Source organism: Papaver somniferum, chromosome 1 (assembly GCF_003573695.1).
Source record: "Papaver somniferum cultivar HN1 chromosome 1, ASM357369v1, whole genome shotgun sequence".
NCBI lineage: Eukaryota > Viridiplantae > Streptophyta > Magnoliopsida > Ranunculales > Papaveraceae > Papaver > Papaver somniferum.
This window is the reverse complement of record NC_039358.1, coordinates 237,239,198-237,259,111: the sequence shown is the minus strand read 5'-3', so window position 1 is coordinate 237,259,111 and position 19,914 is coordinate 237,239,198.

Genomic DNA, 19,914 nt, shown 5'->3' with positions numbered 1-19,914 from the left:
ATCAATGATGGTGTTGGTAGAAGAGGATTCAGCATCATTAGTCGTATTATTAGGATCACTGGTTAACCTAAGGCGTTTTCCTAGTCTAGTACCATCATCCTTGTCATCACTTTTATCCTGAAGCAAGAAATCCATATTAATTGGTACACCATCTTTAGGTGGGATGAAGACAGTGCTTCTGGTAAATTTCTTCTGACTGTTTCTAAAAGATGGTACATTGGGAGAAGCATTGGTGCTCACCGTCTTCCTCAGATTGCAGACTTTTCCAAAAAAATAGGGTTTCTCATGAGCCTTGGATAGAAACTTGGCTGCTTCTTTGAAAGCAACTTTACAGTGCTTGATCATATAACACTCAGTGCAAATTCCACTTGGTTGACGCTCATAATAAAATTTGATCCATTTAGATAAACCAGCATTGGTAATAGCTTTGACGCCTCTTCTTAAAGGATTGCTGAGGTTGATATTAACACAGACCTTAAATGGTACGCTACCAACTGGAATGGCATCTTTGGATTCAATAGCAACAACCTCTCCCATGATTTCTCCAATCTTTGTCACCACAACTACATTCATGTGTTCTGGTAGAAGAAATTTGAGTTGGATCCAGAAATGCTGAAAATCCCAGTGTTTCTCTGTGTAGATCATCTCCGGTATGTAGTCATGAACAACCAGTAGCTTTTTATTGATGCTCCAGGGACGTTCAGTAATGACTTTGTTAAGCAAAGTCCAGTTGTTGAATTTGAAGATGAAGGTATTATGATCAATCTCTATTATTTTGACTTCTTCTTCTGACATGAACGGCCACGTATATTGGATATATTTTTGCACAATATCATGACTCATCCTTCCTTCTATGATCACTTTTCCGATAGCGCTAGCTTCCCATGAGTTAGCTTCTTCAAAATTTTCATTGGTGCCGTCTTGTTGAAAGACAACATCTTTGGTATCACCCAGATCAAGAGTAGCTTGCTTGAACTTGTTAACCAAATCTCCAACCTGTGTAGACCCCTCTGCATCCATTCTGATATTACTAGTGCTTTTTGAGATCTCAAGCCTCTGATGTTGATGAAAAACTTTATAGGTTAAGACAACTAAAATTTTAGGTTTATGGCAATCAATACGAATAATATTGTTTACTTTGACTAGGTAATACTCTTTTTGGATATGGAATATGGAAATAGTATAACTTAGGTAACTACAGCTGTAAATGGTTAGACTGACAACTAGTAAAATCCTGAAATTACGGTTGACATGATAAACGAGATTTTTGAATTTCTTAAACAAGGGATTGAAGCGGGATATTTGACTAGGTGTCGACTCAGTACTGTTATGCCTCTTCTTCCACCAAACACCATTGAAGCCTTCACAAATATTCCATTTGATCAAACGATTCTTTAAAACAAGCTCGGCAAACGCCATGAACACAACTATAATAGTGGCAAACGCCATTAGAGAAACAACAAACTGTAAACACATATTAGGAGAGAACAACAAGGATCAGTAAAACATGATAAAAATGAAACAAAAAAGAAAATTAATCCGTGAAGAAGGTACAGAAAGAATTAGAAAATTAACACAATTAAATCATGGAGAATGCTTGATTCAAAACCAACTTATGGGAAAGTCTAAAGATTAAGAATGAAAAAAGCAAAACTAACTGAGTTGAGGAAACATTGTCGCCGGATCCACAGAGAGGAGAGAGGGTGTCCTGTCGAGGGTTACAAATTAGCACGATTTTTGATCTTCTTTATCTAAATTAATTTAGTTCATTGAGTTTTTTTGAAAAACAGTATGTATCGATGGATATTCAAAACCCAGACGTTTTTGATTTCTACATATTGAGAAACAAGCTGTTCTGGGGAACTACCGCAGGAGATCTAATGTAACAATACATAGATTCATTGTAGCAGATCTTGAGGAACTTAATAGGAGGAATACAGGTCGTCTATCAATAGTTACATTTAAATAATTTCTTATGTCATCAATAATTATTTAATCTAGCTATAATACTATTCGTGCATGTGATGGGAGTATTGTTGGGTATATCTTAACATAGTTTAGATGCTTGTAGATTGACACTCGGTAATTATAAAGGAGATTTTAATATATATTGAGAACATACCTTCCACTAGAGCTGTGCCATGGGAAAGACATTGACTAATGATATTAGTGACATTGTAGATGATGCTGGTGTCATTGTAGTATAGTGGTAAAGACATTGGGTAATGATACTAGTGACCTGAGTTCAAAAAACCTTGCATGATACTAATAAATAAAATTTTCTAAAAACCGATAGTTTAACAATAAATCATGATAACTTATTCCGAAAAATAGGACGTATATTTTTAATAGATTGGATCCGTCACCAATTAATCAAAATTTACGGATGCTTCCCATAGGATGACAACAAAAATATATGCGGATCTAGCTATACTAGAAGTTAAAGCATGCGAGATAGGTGACTATTTCAAAATAAATACATTAACTCAGATGCAGCTAAAAGTAAATAAAGATAACTTAATTTTTTTCTGAAGAAGATTCTTAGACGTAAATAAAGATAACTTGAATTTTTCCCGAAGAAGATTATTAGCTAAAAGTAAACCCCCATTAATTGGAGAAAATTTTTGATGGGGGCGAAATCCGAAGGGACCATGGGGGACAAATGATATGTTGACACATGTCTTTGATTCCCATGAATTCTGTTTCCAATAATACCAACAACAATTAAGAAAACAAGTTTTCTGTCCAAAAATACATTTCTTTTATATTATTGGAAACAGAATTTATGGGAATCAAAGACATGTGTCAACATATCATTTGTCCCTCATGGCTCCTTCGGTTCGCTCCCATCAAAAAATTTCTCCATTAATTCCCCGTCTGTTGTTGAGCCTGTGTGCTCCGGGTTTTTTTCTGGTTGTTTTTCCCCTCGGCTTTTTTGCCCGACTCTTTCTAGCCTATTTGGCTGGTGGGTTTTGTAATTCTTTCATTCTTTCAATCCTTTCTTTGCCGAGAAAAAAAAATTAGATGGATATGTGTACTCCATTCAACGCTGTATTGTCCTGATTCCATTTAGTGGATACATATAGAATCTTTCCCGTACATAATAAATTTACAAATATACAAGAACTAGCTAGGAATGGATCCGTCTCCTTTCCGAGTCGAAAGACTTACTTTCTTGCCTCTTAGCAAATTTACCTGCTAGAAGGGAAAATGACAACCAATCCTATATAAGTAAAGCATAACCCAATTCTTACCCATCAAAAATTGGTCCTTAACTTAAGAACTTAATAGGTTGTCGTTTACTGTTGCTATAGCCTTAAAATAATTGGGTTTTATACTTTTACATCACAGTGATTACAATGAATCTTTCGACTGGAAAGGTGGTTCTTATATTTCTGCACGTTTATTCGGCCACGTTATGTACAAGAAAAATACTATTTTGTATCCACCGGTAGGAGCTTGGAGAGTACAACGTCGAATGGAGTACACATATCCATTAAATAATTTCCCTCGGAATAAATTCAAGTTATCTTTGTTCACTTTTAGCTGCATCTGACTTCCCTGCAATGTCAAGTGAAAATGTAATTATTTTCAAATAATTACTTATCTTGCATTTCTTCAACTTCGGGTATTGCCAAATCCACATAAATTTTTGTTGCCATCGTAGTGGAAAGACAATACGCATCTAAAAATGTTGGTTAATTGGTGACTGATTCATTCTATCTAAGTTCCGGTTTAAATATACCCAAAGGAATTCACATCATATCTACATGAATAGTAATTAAATAGCATGGGTATTATCATAATCAAACTTATATCTCTGGTATTGGAAATTGGAAAAAGGATAAAACAAGAAAGTGAATGGATATTTGTAAAATCAAAAAAAAATTCTTATTGTAAGAGAAATGCACTTTTCTTCCCATATAAAGGGGACGAAAGGAGTATTATAGCTAAACTAATTAATTATACATGTCATAAGAGATTATATAATATAATATTGATAAATCACCTGTATAATTAGGTCGGGGTTTCTCATATTAAGTTTATCAAGATCTGTTATGAATTTGTGTAGGAGTATTTATTTGTTGTCCATGGTGTCCACGGTAACATTAATATGAATCACCTATATAATTAGGTCGCTGTTTTTCCATGTATAACTCTACCTTCCTAGATAGATGAAGAAAAACATAGATGCACTACCTGAAATTCCATACAAACACAAATAAGAATACACTAGAAAATGTGTTGAGATTATTAGTCCCACATAGTATGGGCAATCTAAGATCCTGCAATTTATAACTCTATGGGCCTCTCCATTCATTGCCAATTGGTTTTGAGTTGGATGCCCGTATTCTAACATGGTATCAGAGCAGGCTATTTGCGACGAGTCGTTTGACCGCGCCTTTACTCCGCGTCACCCGATTTATTGTCCACGTGTTAGACCCAACGAGGCTACACGTGAGGGGGCGTGTTGAGATTATTAGTCCCACATAGTATGGGCAATCTAAGATCCTGCAATTTATAACTCTATGGGCCTCTCCATTCATTGCCAATTGATTTTGAGTTGGATGCCCGTATTCTAACAAAATGTCAAACTATATGTACCATTTACAACCACAGTAAAAACATAGGAGCAATGTACTTAAGGGTTCATCTTGTAGAAGTTTTCAATCTTCGATCAATATGAATTCAAAAGACGAATCAACCTCCTTAATCTGAGATGATGCGACTACTTGCTTTTTAGTGGTGGTCTTCTGCTGAAATATGGCTTTTAGCAGCATTCCTAATATGTTCCAAAGGTCCATTTTGATTTAGGTTTTTAGCTTTTATTAGCTTCTTCTCCTAGCAAGAAATTTAAGCCTCAATTTATATGAAAACCTAGATACAAGGGCAGTTCGACGTTATCTTAAATCTTAAACCCACATAAGGTGTTTGAATAAATCTTAGAAGTAACTATTTTTTTGACCTAATCAAGTCTAAAAGCTAGAAATTAAGTTGGGAACCAAATTTCACTTCTTCAAGCAAAAAAAGTAACCTTTCGGGAAGCAATTTTTATTTATTTTTAACTACTTTTAAAAACTATTCTGCTTGGTTGCCGAACAGGCTAAAAGAAATTTTATTTTATTTTAACGAATGAGGTTCAGACTTCAGAGGTAAAAGAAAATTTATTTTATTATAAGCGGTTTGCTGCTCCAGTTGTATTATTTTACTCAATATCATCTTCTGGATTAGGCTTTCCTGTGAATTCGACGAAATGACTGTGAGGGGAAGACGTTTGCTGTCCAATATCAGATGGTTCAACCCGTGAAAACTGTTCATCCAAGTTTTCCGATAAAACTCTTCTCTGCTACCCAACCCGTGAGGAAGTTTCTTTGGCGAGTGGTATGTGAATTTTGATGACGCTAAAGGATATTATTTTTAATTCCATCTGCTTTTACCAAGTTGCCAATCAAATAAATTCCTACTAGATTCAATTCAGTACTAGAGTACGCATGTACTAACACTAGTTGCTAACTGCAATTTTCTCTCTTGGATCTGTTGACGCGTTAACTTGTATTGTACAAAACATCAAAAAAACCAAGTTGATGCAAAAGAAAACTAACCAGCAAGGCGTTGGTTTACTACTTGGCATTGATTTTTAAGTCTTCTTGATTTTTATTTTTGAATCTTCTTACTTAATTAAGATGGAACGCAACGGGCTTTCCTTTAACCCCATCTAATCAATTTCTTGAGTATCAACAAGTGCTTTAACCCCATCTAATCAATTTCTTGAGTATTAACTTAAATATTGCAGTTACCATACTTAAAAGGTGGTGTAATCATCGAGGGTCGGACCTTATTTTTGTCTTGTTCTACTTTAGGATGGGTTTCTAAGGCCGGTTGTGCAACTTCTTATTTTTGCAATGTGAAAATTACAGACAAATTCATTTTTCATATTTTTTTTTCACTTAATTACAGACCTACGGGCGGAAAATTTCGTGCCCACGCCTATTTTGTGAGATTTTTTTTTTCTCACACACATTTCTCAAATTCTTCTTTCTTCATTTTTTCTTTCTTTCTTGTGATTTCCTTTTTTCCTTTTCTTTTCTGTGACTACATTTGTTTGTCGAGAGAAAGAGGCGAAATCAGTAGAATGATCATGTTGGTGAGTCAATTGAGAATATCTTTCGATGAAGATTCGAAGTGATTTCAAGTCTTTGTGGTGTATCTTGATTTAAGCGTATTATTTCAAAGCGAATGATTCGACGAATTGGTTTGATTGTCTTAGAAATCAGTCATTATATATAATGAAATCCATCTATTTATTTGTTTTGATTCATTATTATATGACCATAACTTAAACCTTTGATCTGAATTCTTCGTCCACACATTATTTTCTATAACTGCCAACTCTCATAACAATTGAGAAGGTGAATGGCTCGGTTATTGGAGACATAGATATATGCAGGCAGTTGGGGTTTTCTCTATTACCACAATGGGGGTTTAAATGATGGTAGATGTTGGAGCAGTTCTTGAGGTGTAAATGAAGATGGAACTGGTGGCAGTGGTGGTTACAACAACATAGTTAGGGGTTATGTCATCCATGATTAAATCGAAGTGGGAGTTGTTTGTGAGATTTAGAAGGCAGAGTATTGAGAGATGGGTTGTGAATTGTAGAAATTATGTAACTGTGTTGTTGATTCATGGGGTACACAAGGAATTAAAAGTTATTAATGGCTGAGATGTTTGAGTTCTAAAAATACATAATGGATTCGATTTGCAAACTGATGATACTTAGGGGTCTTGTACTACCGGTGGTGTTTTCTTGTATATACAATCGGCTTCAGATGACACTTGAATTCTGTCCAAACAACATATGAAATGGGGGCTTGGATGGGTCTGGTATTAATGAATATACTGATTACTGCAACGACAATGGATCTTGGTTATTCTGGATTGTGTTTCATGTTATTGAATTGGATTCAAGTGACATCTCGATTGAGAATTGAAATTGCAGCAACCAGGTAAGGTTTCGTATGTTGATTTGGATTTTCTGTGTACATGGTGTTATATCTATTGGATATGTATTTTCTTGTGATGGCTATATAACATGTTATGCATCCGAGAAAATGGTAGCATAATACATTATGCAGCCATTTTTTATTACATAACTTGTTATGCAGTTGAGAAAATGATTGCATAATGCATTATGCATCTTTTTTTTTTGTGCACAGTGTCCTCGTGAATTTCAAATTGATTTTTGAGTTTTGCCTAATATAATATAAACTTTATTGTCAGCATCAACTAAAATATGACTGCATAACATGTTACGCAATCAAGAAAATGACTGCATAACATTATGAAACCACTTTTAGTCAAATTTAAAATAGAAAAATGGCTGCATAGTCTATGAAGCATCGGATAAAACGGCATAACACATTATGCAACTAAAAAAAAATCAATGCATTAGTCGTTATGTATCCTTTTTTATTGCAGTTGTACATTGGTTTAGTAGTTGTGTAACCAATTTGGTCGACGCATGAACAAAAATATGGTTGCATGATTTGTTTTGCATCCTTTGTGGTGTCTGCATAATGTGTTATGCATTTTTTTGTGCATAATGAAATTCCGAAATTTTTACCTAACAGAACAATCACCTCCGACATTTTAGTAAAAAACCTAAATTTGATATTGTTGTTTGCACTCGTTAATAGATATCTTTCAAAGATTTTCAACGATATAAAATTTGTATAATTTGAAAGCACGATTTTTTATAAATATATTTTACTTTGGTTTCCAATTATATCCCTGAAAAGTATTGTGGGCCTGACAATAAGAAAAATATTTTTTTGGTCCTTAGCTTAATTTTCCAAACGGAAAATTCTCTTTGAGACCCAAAATTTGTCGTATGGATCCCTTATTTTCGTGAGTTTCTTACTTTCAGTCTGGGTTGCACGGGTGCTACATTTTCTGAGCCGTGTCGGCATCCGACGCGGGTCGGACACGGGATGAGCAATGGACGCTAACACGGTTATATATGTTTCTCTTTCCACCATGTTGTGAAACATCTTGAACACAGGAACAACATCATCTTTGGTCATGATTGCATATGACCAAACCTTCCTTGAAGCTTCATCTATGAAAGTTACAAAGTAAAAGGCACCACCAAGTGTTTTGACCCTTAAAGGTCCACATATGTCAGAATGAACAAGATCAATAATACTCTAACTGCGCTTGGGTAAAGCTTTATGAAAAGAAACTCTAGTTTGTTTACCAACTAAACAATGAGTGCACTTACCCAATTGTGTACCTTTGGCATTTGGCCATACTTGTCTTTTGGTGAGGATTTGAATTCCCTCCTCACTAAGATGACCAAGTCTTCTATGCCATAGCTCGGAGGTTGAATCTTTGTCAGCAATATTCAACTCACTTTTTAACACCTTCACTTGTGTCTTACACAATGTGTCACATTTCTTGCCTCTTGCAATAACCATGGAGCCCTTGGTTAGCTTCCAATTTCCATCTCCTAAGTGATTGTTGTACCCTTCATCATCTAACACTCCTGGTGACATTAGATTCAAACGAAGATCCAGTACGTGTCGCACATTTCTGAGAACCAATATGCATCCAACATTGGTCTCGATCTTCACATCGCCCATTCCTACAATCTTCGAAACACCACTGTTTTCCATTCTGACTGAATCAAAATCACCAGCCTTGTAGGAGATAAACACATCTTCACGAGGAGTAACATGATAGGATGCACCTGAATCTACTAACCATTCTGAATCGGAAACTGCAGAACTCACACATACATCATTACAATCAGATAATGAAGTAATATCACTACTTGTTACCACAACTGTAACATCATTGACTTGTCTGTCATTTACATTCACTTCCCTTGGATCTTGTGTCAGTTTTCCTGCATTCATTTGAATAATGACCTCTCATACGACACTTCCAACATTCAACGTCTTTTCTAGACTTTGATTTTCTATTTGACTTGCCACGGTCAAGAGATTTCTCGCAAGAATATTTCTAATCATATAACTCTTCTAACTTTATCCACAAATAATATGCTAGCTTCTCACTAAACACACGACGAATAATATAATCATCAACCCATTGTAGAATGAAACTAACAACTTTACGATTAGCAACACTCCACACTTCATCTTCTATCTTCTTAGGCTTTACTCCCTTGCTCTCTATTGTACCATAGGGATCTTCACAATATACTAATCTTCCATCTTCACATTCCATATCACATAGTTCTCACCGGTCAAAACGACCATTCTATTACTAGTGCTAGCTTCCGTCATTTTACATGATTAGCTCAACCCAAAAGCTCTGATACCACTTGTTTGGGGAGACTTGCAAAATTCGAGCCGCTATGTGCAATACGAAAACCACACAAGTAATGAAACACAATGCGGAAATAATACAACTATGACGATATAAGAAGCAATCACACAACACCGGCAATTACGTGGAAAAACCCCTCCAAAGTGAAGGGTAAAACACCACGGGTAAATCTTCCACTATAATCAATAATGGGTTACACACAATTCTCCCAATTTGGGGATAACAACAAGTTCAAGGTGACTTGGATAACCAATTTGCCTAATTACACTCACCACAAGGGTGGATCAACAATTCATTCACCTAAATAGGTAAGATTCACTATCAATTGAGAATAGCAAGAGTAAGAGATACTTACTATTAGGTTTTGAACAAACCCTAGATTTTTCCCCTTTTGAAGAGTTGTGGAAATTGATCAATCAATCTTCACCACACTAACCAATAGATCCTTATCTAAGAACCCTTCTTCTTCCTCTTCAAGATTAACCAAACTCTCACCAAGGAATCAACTTTAATGGTGGCTTCACCCTTCTTCTCTTCTCACTCTCTCTCTACCTCTCCCTCTTTGTCACTTTCACAGGTTGAGCAGATGAGAAATCTCCTGTCCGATTTCTTCTTTTCACCTAACACTAAAAAGAGCACTTGTTAAGCTCATCCCTTAAACAGTTAAGGGGTTACCTCATGTCGGGCCATAAGGTAGTGAAACCCAACAATTTTAACCATTATTTTAAAGTCTACAGACCATTTAATTTTGGCTGTTGTAAGTTTTCTCAAGTTTGTGGTTATTCTTATGATTCGTCATATTTCTAACTGTGCTCTTGTTATAGTGTAACCATGTTTGCTTGATACATTTAGAATTACTTAATTGTATATGGACGAAGGAAACCTATAACCATAAGAATTACAAAGAAATCTGAAGCCCATAGTCCAGAAAACTATCACATGACTAGGTTCATCTACGAAAGATGTTGTCTCCAATTTCGTAGATGCGCCCAATACCACGGCAAAACAAATTTCCTTTAAGTCAGAAAGAAATCCATTAAAATAATGAAGCATTATGTGCGAACGAACTATTTCCCCCCTAAGAAATTGATAAATTTACATTGGACTTGATAGAATCGGAGAACATTAATTATCAAGATTGATTAGAAATTATATAATCAGATTGGATTGAAAATTTACTTGTTTTTAGCTACCCATCTAGGACCCAGGGCACTCTTAGGGTGCAGGCGAGCTAGGCGATCGCCTAGGGCCCCAAATTTTGGGGACCCAAAAAAATTTTGTTTACAAGTAAATTACTAACAGGTGATAAGTGTCACTAAATGAGTTTGCACATTTACAAATATAACAGGCAGTTATTACAATTATAATTGTTACAAAATGTTTTGTAACAGCTAAAAACAACTCTAACTATCCGTTAGTTATATTTTGGGATGTTTGATGCCAAATTAGAAGTATACAACCCGAAATCTAACCTCAAAAACTGGAAAAAGAAATCAACGGCCTTCGGCCGCTAAGCTAAATCCAAATTATTGTTTTTAGTAGTATGCAAACTTATCTCCAAAATTAAAAAATTTCTTACGTTCTTGACTTAATAACGTATAAAAAGACCTCAAAATTTAAGTTCGTCTAGAGCATTCTGAAACTGTAAGACGGCCCTGCTAGGACCTCTTTTTATATCTGGACGATACAACCAGCAATTCTGTATTTTAATTACCTAATAAGGGAAATGTAAATTCAGCAAACTATGCGCCCGATCAAACATTTGCAATGCTAGGAGAAAACATAAATTCTCTCTAAATTAACTAAAAACTGATCAAATTACAATGAAATTTTACTTGCAAAATGCAATAGTCAAGTGTAAACAAGGTGTGATAATACCTTCGATTATACCATTTCCACCCCAGGTGCTATATTGGATTCTTAGCTTTTGATAAGGGCTCCCATTAGGGTTAAGCCTAAAGTATAGATTTCACTTCCAACTAAACTGAACTCTGTGCCACCTCTCATTTCTCTCAACCTATATGCTTCGTCATTTTCGTGCTGTTACCATGGATGGATGAATGAAGGGCTATATGCTTCCTCTCAAAACTAACTTGTTGCTTCTAGCTCATGGTGGTCTTTCTGCTGGCTTCTAAATCAAAAGAGTGCAAATACCAAATAAAGTGCTAGGAATGGGGTACCGCATCAAATTTGTAAGGAGTCTGGAAGACTGGAAGTATGTTGGGAAAAGGTAGATCTACAGAAAATCAAGATGTAAATTGATGCCAACAACTTGGATCTCCACCTGACTCATCACCAGAACCAGCAGGTCTATGACGACAACCTCTCATAGACAATTCCTGATTTTTTAAGATGAAAAGAAAAGATTACAAACCATTAATTCAGTTTTAGCTGTTGTGATTTATCTTAAGTTTGAGTTTGTTCATCATATTCATATGTGTAAGTTTGTCCTTGTTATAGTGTAACCATGAATCTGTCCGGATGTTGTTTATTTTACTGTGCAATTTATGCATTTATATTTTCAGATGGTTGTAATGTAAAGATCTCATCTTTTTGTTTCTTCTTGTTCGCTGTATCTCTTCAAAATAATCACTTGTCGAGTTTAATTTTGGTGTGAAATTGATTTGCCAAAGATTTGATTTCAAGATTTCAAAAGATCACGAATGGCTGATTAAGCTGGTGGCTGAATAATCAAGTATGATTTTAAACTGGTAGAAGCTTTTTAGCGTGTGGTTTGTATTTTGTGAACAAATTTCCTTGACATTTTCAGATGAAAAAGAAAGATTACACAACATTTAGTTTTAGCTGCTGTGAGTCCGCTCAAGTTTGTTTTTCCTTCATGCTACTCATCATGAGATAATGTTTATCACACTGTGTTCTTGTTGTTGTACAGTGTAAACCAGTTTTTGTTTCTGTATTATATTCTCATTCTCAGATGTTCTGGTGTTCGTATATTGTTTACAGAATCATAATATCTTACTTCATTTTTCCCGAGAATTCTATGGAATTCTCTGGATGTGTTTGAGAGTTTTTGGGTAAGAACCAAGAACCCATCTTAGGAGATTCTACTTTTATACTGAATTGTCTTCTAAGGATTCAAACCTGTTTGAAGCACTATTCAATCAGACCCAAATACTGCCATACAGGAGCTTAGGGAAACGCAGAGGACAAACACAGTAAAATGTAAGAGTAACCGAACTCAATTAAACAACATGAAATTTTTTCCAAAACTGAACTGTTTATTCCCACAAAGAGCAGTATCCTCCTCTTCATCTGATAATCATCTACAAGAATCCAACTATTCCATACGGTGTATATCCCGGCTAACTAGTCCGTCTCTTCAAGATACTCTGAATCTCATCTGGGAATCAACTGAATCTCTGAAACTAGAACTTGAGACACCTAATATTGGATCCATAATAGTATGATTCATGAGGCTGAAAATTCAACCCAGGGAGTGGTTAAACATTGGAAGTGCAGCTACCATAATATGACTTACTACATTGCAGAGTGAATACACAGCCAATGTACGTCAATTTACCGACCAAAAATTTAAAAAAAAAAAATATATACACATCATAGGTGTGTTAACCAGTTTACCATTTCATATGTGTACAAAATTGGAGGTTAAAACCAAATGAGATATCGCAATGTCTAGTGCAAAAAATTAAGGCCACTTACAAAACAATCTGCTATCATTAGTTTGATGGAAAATATCAACAATCTAGCTGGATGCAAAAAAGTAGTACACCTACTAAGAGAAAATATCAATCCAGGCCAAAGGTGTATGAAAACGGAAAACCAAGAAATGATTCCCAATCCATTTCGTCATTGTTCCTATTCGAACTTTTCATCGCCAGCGTATCACCAAGACAAATATTCGAATCAACAAAAGCATTACAATCTTTAGGTTCGCCAAGATTATAACCATCCAAAAGTCTTCTTATTCATTTCCAGATCATGAGCTTGAGACGATGATCCATGTTGAGAAGGTCTGTAAGTTAGCTCATGTTTTTGTTTGTTCATGCCATTGAGATTTTGAGATCATTTTAACTGTGTCCTGTAACCATGAATTGATTAAATAAATATCTATTGAACTGTTGTTTTCTTTTTTGTGTTTATGTATTTTATATTGGATACAGAATGACACCCAAATGTTGATATCACAGACTGGTATTTATATTTTGAAACAAACACTGGGCATTAATGGCTGAATGAAAACCCCCCAGCTAATAACATATTCCTTCATTAGATGCAATCACATGTTAAATTGATGCCACCAACTCCTAAATTCCAAGTACACCGGCAGAAAAGAGGCAAGGAATTTTACAAAAAATGCCAAGGTTCTGCTTGGTCTTTTATTTTTATTGGAAATATGTAGCCAATGTGATAAAACCCAAAAACGAACATGACTTGGTCATAGGTACGACGAACCATTTTGACAAAAATTGGAAGAAATTTTGGCAAACATCCGAAGATGTGAGCACAAGAACACAACAACCAGAAACAACGGAATTTGAAGCCATGTGAATATAGGTCCTTTTTGACAAACATTGGAAGATTTGAGTACAACAACATGACAACACGAATCGCAGCCACCATAGACAGAGGAATTGGAAGCCACGTGCTTTCTTATTGTGCAAGAACTTCATATGATTCATCGTTCATGACTACAACCCAACTACACGGTTCAGTAATAAGACAGAAATTCTAATGAAATAGTAGTACCGTAAGCCCAATTACAAATCATGCAATTTACCTCCTCAATCATTTAGACAATCTCATTTCACCCGCCCGGTAATTTTATGACTCGGCTGCCAAGCCGGAATACAATGTGATTCTTTTGCAACCCTTCTTTTCATCACATTTAGTGATTACATTGAAGTCACCTCCCAAGCACCATGGTCCATGGGAGATTCCAATATCTGCATATGTTGTCTAACTCATTCCAAAAATCAGTTCTTTCATGAGGTTTCTTTGGCCCATAAACAATAGTGAGCACCCATTCGAAGCCATCCATCTTGTTAATGCAAGAGACTGAAAGAGTGTAATCTCCCACAAGAGAATCCGTAACTTCAAAAGAAATTTTTATTCCAGAAAAAATTTAGCAAAGTAAATATGATTTTACTTTGCTCCCCTGGAGTAAGTGTAAACCAGGTGTGATAACCCCCCTTTTATGATGATACCATTTCCACCGAGTGTTATATTGAGTTCTCAGCTCTTGATAAAAGCTCCCACTAGGGTTATGTTTCTGTTTCACTCACACCCAACAAATCTGGTTATGTGCCGCCTCTCATCTCTCTTTCTCTGCTTCGTGATTTTCCTTACCACAAATCTGGTTCACGAATCAGGTCTATGGGCATACTATGGAGAGACAAAATCATTACTAACACAATGGATCAATTAATTGTCATAATGACTTTACCTCTGAAAACTAACTTGTACTCCTGCTCTATTTTGGTTAGTGAAGCTGCTGTTGTTTCTGATGTGAAAGTTCTGCAGCTGAATAGGTGCGAAGGAGGGACAATCAACACGACCTGCAAGTATACTGAAAAGGAAGATCTGAGCAGAAAATCAATAAGTTATATTGAAGCCAACTTGGACCTCCACCTGCCTTACCACCAAAAAAAGGAACAACACCCTCTTAAACAATTAGCTTCAGTTATTGGTTGTTCATGCCATTGAGATTTGAGATCAAATTTGTTTTTGTGTTCTTGTTAGTAGTGTAACAATTTCCATGGAATGTTAATTTATTGTGTTTCTGTTTTATATTTTCAGATGGTTGATAATGTTCATACATTTTTTATTGAATGACAATAACTGTTCATATGATATGAGTGACATGGTATTGAGATTTTGAAAGTAACATTGTGCATTAGTGGATGAACGAAAACCACTGGATAAAAATTACGCATCCTTCCTAAGTTCTAAGAAGAAACAACAGAACATAGGATAGGATTTTACAAAATTTAAAGGTTTTGCTTGAGTCCCTTATTGTAAACATGTAGCCAACATACAAGAACCACTTTGGCAAACAAAGGAAGATGCGAGCATAAAAACATACCCACGGGAATTGAAGCAACCAGAGATGGAATTTAGGTCCCAGCTGCTTAGCACAGAAAGCTACCATCATTGAAATTATGGAGATGGGTTACGTGACCTATGATCAATCTTTCAGGTAAAGACAGGAGAGAATTTCCATGTTCATAATGAGTATATTGTGTAAGAAAGTTGATTCCTTAATTTGTTGTGGATATCACTGTCACTGAAAGTCCCACCGGTTATACTAAATTAAAGTAGCTGCAGAAAGAAATATGTCAACAAGATTGATAGTTCTGAAAGAGATGCACGAAGAGCTAAAACCAACCGGTCGTGCTATCCCGCACGGTCGCGCGGCAGCGTTTTATAAGCTAGCACGCTCAAAGCCGTTGGATATAGGAGATCTTTATTTTTTGTTGATTTCCATGAAGTTACAGCTGGTGACAGCTTGTATAGAAGGTATCTAATTTCTGTTTCATACAACTGACTGCCAAGCTTAAAGTGTTCAGTTTCGAGGCCAAGAGGTATAGCCGTAAAGGTGGTCTGATCACATCGTTTAAGCAAACATCTCATCCTATCTCTGCTCGTTCTCCTTAAGAAAAGCACTAATAACGCACTATCGTAATCCCAACACATTATGAACCAGTGTGCAAATTTGCTGAATGAAATGAGATTTCATAATTTAAACCAAATTACTTGTCATAATAATAAGAGATAGACCGACATAATACTTAATAAATTTGAGTAGTTTCAATTGTAATCAGCAACATTTTGGCTGCAATCGAACTCGCTTGACAGATTTCGGCAAGAATTCATTTCTTCGCACCATACAGTGAAAGCCCTAGAATTGATCCAATTGATGGATGTAACCGTGTTTTTATTTACTCAAGGGAAAGGTCCTTTTAACCAAGACAAAGTCATCTATAAGGGTTGTAACAGTTTTGTTTAAATAATATAAGGATGTGTTTTAAATTAAAATCTATGACAGGTGTAGATTCATGACGGACGGCTAAAAGGAAGTATATATTTGTATCTAAGGGTTTAGAAGTTGCTAGCTCATAAAGCCTTCCCGCACAGCCGTGCGGGATAGCACTACCCAAAACCAAATGCAAGAGAAAAATACTCAACGGGGACTCGGGGAGCCAGTTGAAAGCATGGTGGTAATTGTACACCAAGCCCAGCTGACTTGGAATCTTAAGTTTTTAAGAATTTTGGCTTCGAAGCCCATTTTTACTTTCTGGACCCCTGGCCCTAGCAAGACTTTGCTTCTCCTTAGTTCTGACCCTGGAAAAGACTGAATATGATTCATGACTTCAACCCAGTACCGGCCGGTAATGTATAAAGGGAATATTATCTATATACCCCTACTATGAGGCTCCTTGTAAATATACTCTTTTAAACTTTACAAATACTCCTAAACTTAATACATTATTAAAATACTCTCTTTTATATAGTGTATATACAAAAAAGGCTAACCATTATTCAAAAAAACAAAAAAACAACCTCTACTTCCCGCCACCACTGTCCACCTCCAACCACCACCACCACTGTCCACCGCCGCCCACCACCACCACCCACCGCCGCCGCCGACCACCACCACAAACCACCACTGTCCACCACCGCTAACCACCAACCACCACCAACAACAACCACCGCCGCCGTTAACCAACACCACCACCACCGCCACCAATCACACCGCCTCCCTAAATAACCGCCACCCACCATCGCCGCTATCCACCACCGCCGTCAACCACCACCACCGTCGCCGACGACCACCACTACCATGTGGAGTTAACTAGCAGAAGTTGTGTCCGTATCGGAGGCAACTAGCTCAAGTTGGCTCCAATAAATAGTGTCCATACCGGAGGCAGCTAGCTTAAGTTGTCTCCAAAAGTGGAGGCAACTAGCTCAAGTTGTTTCCAATAAATAGTGTATAAGAACAAGTTGCAAAACAAAATGGAGCCAACTAACTCAAGTTGTCTCCGAATCTGATGCAACTAGCTCAAGTTGTCTTCGAAAGTGAAGGCAACTAGCACAGAGTTGTCTTTAAAAGTGAAAACAACTAACCCTAGGTGTCTCCAAATATGGAGGCAACTAGCACAAGTTGTCTCCAAAAAATAAAAATTGTACACAAACAAGTGAACCTAGTGTGAGTCGAACACACATCTTCTGACATATAGTCAGTTGTGCTACCATTGCACCACAAATTCGTATATACAAAAACAACATATCAACATATAGTCAGTTGTGCTACCATTGCACCACAGATTCGTATAACAATAACTCAGTCACTTCCACCTGCAACAGCTTCATGACCACAACCAACATGAGCCAACAGTTGTAGTCACATCCATGCCCTTACTCAAACATCATCATCAACACACAAGCAACACCAACTCCTTGTTATGCTCTATCCATCAGCTCATCTGTAATTGTACTAGCCAGCACTCTCAGCTCCATAGTTGTTTCTGTATATAGAGGTAACTAGCCAAAGTTGTCTCCATATACGGAGGCAACTTGAACAAGTTGCCTCCATATATATATATATATGAAGGAAACTTGCAGAAGTTGTCTTAAGAAAAATCTTCTTATTAATTACCCCTCAAGTACACAGTCCAACAATTTAATTCTTCAGTTCTTTGTTCTTCCCTGACGTGCTCATTCTCTTGTAATTCCAACTTCATAACTCATTCTAACAAAACCATCCAATGCTCTTCCATAACAATAACCAAAGTTGCACAAACCCATGATAGTCAACATCTTCAATTCCTTCATACCCATTCTGCAACAGCAACTGAAAACAACAACACATAGCTAAAGTTGTTGCTACTATAATACCACTCCCGTCAGTCCATAACCCGTAAAACCTAACATACATCTAGGTTTTGTTCTCCATAATCAGCTCACCATCTACACCACAACTCACCACATCAGCACCAACCAACTGCATTCAAATCACTTCATACATTCTGCAACTTCTTGAGTCACGACCAACCAACAACATCCATGAACATCAGCATTTTCTGTAGCTTCTGCAGCAGCTGCAATTGCGGTACTATTCGGCCAGCATTACCTGCTACCAAAATTTCAAGCATCTTCCCTTTTACACAACACCAATACAATCCACAACTACCTCAAATCATCACTAGTAACAGATTCAAACCCTCACAATTCTCATTACCACCACCAGTTCATTCACTATCAACTCTTCTGTAGTAACACAATTATAAAATCTCCACCAATTTCTCATCCACTATCACATTGTAGATTCATATTCTCCACAGTTTCAAATAATCAACTCCACCTTCTCAAATTAATATCTACCCTGCATTTTCACTCATAACAAAAGCGGTTATATAAGAACTCATAAATGTACTACTTACACAACGGATCCTTAAATGTGCTTCATTTCTACACTTCAGCTGGCATTCATCTACCCCAACAGCAACCAACATCTGCTACTAACTGCACTTCAGAAGCTCCATAATCCGTTGTTCTGCTTCAGGCTCAATATCAATTCCACTGCAAACCAACTTCAAATCAAACACCTGCTGTACCATCCCATCTGCAAACCAAAGCAGTACACTCAGTTTTACATGCATTCTTCATCCCAGAACCTTCACGGATTACACCTGCCAATTTAAACTCCATATATAACCACACGAAATAGATAACAGCATCAGATTTAACCCTTTAATTCACCACATCAAAGCCATTTATCTGCCAAGACAAACCCAATTCATTACTGAGTTCTACAACACCATTAGAGCATCATTATTAATAAACACAACACCATTCTTCAATTCCATCTACAAGTTATAAGCATTAATTCTTTCTCCTCTTTTCTGGTGCTTCAAAATCAAAACTTCTCCAGCAACTCCTCTTCCATTCAAACCATCAACACAACCAGCACCATCTCGAACTCCACCACCATACCCATAACAACTCCACCTTCTCTGTAACTGTAGCTGCAACTTCCACCTAAATCAGTAACAACAGTACTCATAACAGCCAGCAACCAACTCTGTCATCACTGGCAACTACAATTTTTTTATTCAGACCACCAATTTCATTCTTGACAGCACCTCCCATCTTATAATTCATCATACTCGAATCCATCATCAAATCCAATCAATTCATGATACCAAATTCGAAATCACATCAATATTACTAAAACCCATTTCGAATCGAACCCTAGAAACATCACCCTTCAATTCCATATCGGATCTTCTTCATCTGATAACCCTAACCCTATTTCTAATTCATCAATTACAGTGACAAACACCATCATTTGCTTCGACTAATATCTTCTCTGCCTATTGGAATCAAAGCTCGAGCATCATATCTCCATTTAAACTCAGAACCATTATCGTCAATCTCACACTATAGATTCATCTTCTCCACAGTTTCATCATATCTCCATTTAAACACATGATGATGGTGGTAGTGATGAAAATGGTGGGGACACAGATGGTGGTGGCGCGTAGGTGGTGGTGGTGATGCTGAAAGAGGAGTTAAGAGAAGACC